Here is a 4544-nt window from a genome sequence, read left to right as displayed (position 1 = left end):
AATGCAATATAACATTAATATATTATGTATGCATTCATGCGTGCGTGCGTGCGTGCGTGTGCACGTTCACCTGGGTGCATGCGTGCGTGCGTAGTGCCAGCGTGCGTGTGCAGGTACACGTGCACTCATGCACACTACGCACGCACCGTGCGTGTGTGTGCAGGTACACGTGCGTGCGTGCGTGCACACGCACGCACGCACGCACGTCTACGTGCACATGCATGCACGTACACGTGCGTGCATTCGTGCGTGCGTGCGTGCGTGTGCACGTACACATGCGTGCATCAGCGTGTGCGTGCGTGTGCAAGTACACGTGTGTTATCTATGATCTCTGTGATCTTGAGTTTATTGTAGCGAGTGGTTTAATTAATTATAGCAAGTATCTACGCGCGGTATCGCACAGGCTAATATACGCACGGCTATGGGCGGTAAGAAAGTGCATAATTAAACTACCATATGGCGCGAACGATTTGAGTTACATTTCTAGAAATCTAGATACACATAGACACATGTCTTAGCTATAATCTCAGTGAATTTTGAGTATATTGAAGCGCGATTAGTCTAATTAATTACTACGGACCATTGTACAGCGTATCTATACAGCACTGTACTTGAGCGGCAGCTGTGTGGATCCATTTGGAAACAATATGGCGTCAAATCCTGGGTTGTCGCAACTTTCTGTATATAGGGACCCTACCATAGATGATATAGATGATTGGTTGTTATGATTGTTATCTCTCGATCTAGTGTTGATTAAATTCCTCACACATTCGAGTGTGCGTTGCTCAATGCCGTTCGATATCAGATGAACGATGTCACCCGACCAGGGGTGTATCCAGGATTTTTTCTGGGTGGGTCGTGATCATAATTTTTTGGACCTTTTCAGAATGAAATAACAGCAAGATATGATTAAAATGTCAATACAATTTAATTGAAACCAAAAAAATCTTTTGCAAAAAAAAAATTGTCAGTTTTTTAAAACAAAAATTTGAAGTTTTTTGATCAGTTTTTTTAAACAAGTTTTCTGACTCAGTTGAAAACAGTCTTTTGAACTGTTTATCTTGTCTTTGTCTTGATCTTGTCTTGTCTTTGTCTTTGTCTTTGTTAGAGTCTTTGTCTCTCTTTTTTGAACTCGGTTTTTTAAACAAAAAATTGTATTTAAAAAAAAGGCTCAGTTTCAGAATTGCTGGAATTGTGATAGATTTACGTCACGCAATTGGCAAGGTCTTTGGACTCATTGCTGGTACCTGATCAATTATGCTTTTTCATTTATGTCATTGTGAAAAGGCCCTCGAAAAACAATGTCTTTGGAAAAAATTGGGACCTTCTGAAATTTTGGGGGGGTCGTACGACCCTCACGACCCCCCCCCCCCTGCATACACCTATGCCGACGTACGATACTAAGTGATACAAGATCACTGGTATCCCTAGTCACTGGCCAAAATGATACTGCGGCGCGATGGCTGTGATCGTATAGTAATTTAATGTTCGAGTACCTTGCGATGTCTTAGCTCCCAGGTCCGGCGCTCGCAGATATCACGGAAGCCTTGTACGGAGTACGTAGGACATATGCGTGTCTTGTGCGAGTGCGAGCTGAGCACGATCGTATCATAGCATATGCGAACACATAGAATACGGACTATAGATGATTTATTCTACTCAATGACTCCAAATACAGATTATATGCGGCTGACTACACACTACACAAAACCACGGCTGAACTGTCACCGCCGCGCGGCGACGTGTGTGGGCTCACACTCTTAACTGTTCAGCATAGACTACTCCCTGTCGCGGCGCTCGATGGATATTCCCAAGGGCACGCGTTATATTAGGCGCGTGCTCTGTGCGCTACTAAGGTGTATGTTATAACGGAACTTCTACTCCATTGTAAGTTAATTAAAACATGGTTGTAGGTTGCGACAACGCTAGGATTTGGTCACTATAACATCAAAAGCATATAAAGAAGAGAATTTTCTCGTATTTTTATTAGGTTGCTGTTATATGCACTGTTTGCATGGGTCACTGACAAATCATAATTATGATTGTCCTAGCAAGCACAAATAAACACCCTAATGGTGCATATATTCCAATAGCTTTATTACATCAGTTATTAAAATATCATAAAATTAAATGATTAGATTATTATATTATTAAATGCAGGCTTAGGGAAAGAAAAGGAAAAGGAAAAGGAAAAGGAAAAGGGAAAGTGGTGCTATCTATAGGTATCGTGGCCTTACTTTCCTCGGCTGTGCAGAAGCCCGAAGCTCCGTCTCGGAAGCAGCGATACCCAATACTGACGTCTTCAGCATGCTTCATAGAAAAATTCAAAAATTCATATCATTTCTGACAAACAATCTACACCTTTCCAACTCTTTGTTATTTGAACAAAGGTCTGATTAATTGTCATTTATCGACTGCGGTGTGTAACAATCACACGTGCGTATCACAATTACATCAATTACCATGGGTTGATCTATTAATCAATTGATTAATCAAGTAATCACCATCAACGAGTGTTTGATTATCATGATCATGATTGATCATATTTGTGTATTCTCGATAGTTATCTTATTAGATATAGATATCAAACATTGTGTCCGTTTTTACAATCGCTGGGATGGATTAAGACTGTATATTTCGCAATGGTTTTATTTTCGCGAATTTCGCGAACGCGTCCCCGACGCGAAAATAACAGCACGCGAATAATTCATACCGAATAATACCGAATAATTAATAATTCACCGACCATAAAATTGTTAAACCATTAATGCATCTACCGCCCTGTGCTGAGATTTTCGCGTTTTTACCGCTTATAGTCACCTATTACACAAAATGTTTTTGGCAGGTTTAACTAGCTATAAAATTATTTATAATTAGTTGCTAGTACAATATAGATATAAACTTACTCTCAGACATTGAAACAACACCGGAATCTATCACCCGTGATCTATCAAATCAAACACAACTTTCAGACAAAAACAACTTCACAAAACACGGCGGTCAAACGCCCTTTGGCGAGGTGAACTAAAAACATTACCTCAGTCCCAAAAACTCCCAAAATAACGTTCCAAACAACAGTAAAGTATTGTTTAAATTATGTCATCTACTACTGGGGTTTATACAATGACGCTGTTGAATTGCTAAGCGTATAGCCCCTGCCATCTATAGGAGAACATAGAAAACGTTCCAATTTTTATTTTTATTTTTATTTTTTTTGACACGAGTATACTCGTGTTTCGCGGCCGTGCGTTTTGCAGGTTCGAACGAGTATACTCGTGTTTCGCGTTGAACGTGTTAATAATTCTAAAACCATTAATAATTCGCAAAGTCTGAATTCGCGAAAAATATGGCGTATACAGCATTTAAAACATTCTCGACGTTGCTCATGTTGTAGAAGCGTAGCAGCGAAGAAAAGAGTGGCAGTCCTGCGAAACGCTCGAGGAAGCTGGCTAGCAGATATCCCGTGGTCGCTCTGCTAGACGTGACGGAGAGCGACGAGGAAACCTTCTACTACACTCCGCCGCAGAGCCGACCGCAGCTGCAGCACACAGACCTACCTGTCACCAGATCACAGGTGATCACAGGTGATCTATGTGCTCTGCTGTCACGTTCAGTAATGTATCTGATGTTTATGTTTTCTACCACCAGGTGTCAGTAGTAGTACCACAGACTAACGGACAATCGGAAAACCCATTCGACTCTTCCCGTCATGCCTAGAAAACAGTGCGCAAATGCCTAGAAAACAGTGCGCAAACAATGCGCTATTCTCTGAATGGTCCGAGGGTACCCGATTGGCCGGTAGAGTAGATCATTTGCATATTTTGTCACGTGGTTTGTGTTAACCAATCAGATGTAATCGCGTATTCGTGACGTCATTTCCAGCTGTGTCGCTAATCGATCTGTAAGCGATCTCACGTGCAGAAGTGTGAAGCATGGTGAGGTAGTGGAGATCGAAGGAGGAGGAGAGAAGCTGGTGGATAAGGAAGAAGGGGAGAAGGGAGAAGGTAGTGCATGGAGAAGGAGGAGGGGAGAAGCTGGTGGAGAAAGAGAAGGGGGAGAAGGGAGAAGGTGGTGGAGGAGGGGAAGAAGCTGGTGGAGAAGGAGGAGGGGAGAAGCTGGTGGAGAAGGAGGAGGGGGAAAAGGGAGAAGGTGGTGGAGGAGGGGAAGAAGCTGGTGGAGAAGGAGGAGGGGAGAAGCTGGTGGAGAAGGATGAGGGGGAGAAGGGAGAAGGTGGTGGAGGAGGGGAAGAAGCTGGTGGAGAAGGAGGAGGGGAGAAGCTGGTGGAGAAGGATGAGGGGGAGAAGGGAGAAGGTGGTGGAGGAGGGGAAGCAGCTGGTGGAGAAGGAGGAGGGGAGAAGCTGGTGGAGAAGGATGAGGGGGAGAAGGGAGAAGGTGGTGGAGGAGGGGAAGCAGCTGGTGGAGAAGGAGGAGGGGAGAAGCTGGTGGAGAAGGAGGAGGGGGAGAAGGGAGAAGGTGGTGGAGGAGGGGGAGAAGCTGGTGGAGAAGGAGGAGGGGAGAAGCTGGTGGAGAAGGAGGAGGGGGAG

At 43.9% G+C, this 4544-nt stretch overlaps 1 protein-coding gene across 1 annotated transcript in view; it reads right to left on the bottom strand.

The window, feature by feature from the left end:
- The window catches only part of LOC106812177 (ankyrin-1-like), a 26686-nt gene that overhangs the window by 21116 nt on the left and 1026 nt on the right, over window positions 1–4544 (bottom strand). Inside the window, exon 2 of the mRNA XM_014815995.1 lies at window positions 1743–1751. The gene's annotated coding sequence lies outside the window, so the exon portion shown is untranslated. The remainder of the gene's footprint in view (window positions 1–1742; window positions 1752–4544) is intronic.

Source organism: Priapulus caudatus, unplaced genomic scaffold, assembly GCF_000485595.1.
Source record: "Priapulus caudatus unplaced genomic scaffold, Priapulus_caudatus-5.0.1 Scaffold616, whole genome shotgun sequence".
Taxonomy (NCBI): domain Eukaryota; kingdom Metazoa; phylum Priapulida; class Priapulimorpha; order Priapulimorphida; family Priapulidae; genus Priapulus; species Priapulus caudatus.
The sequence above is the reverse complement of the archived record's forward strand: the minus strand, read 5'-3'. Positions and strand labels throughout refer to the sequence as shown.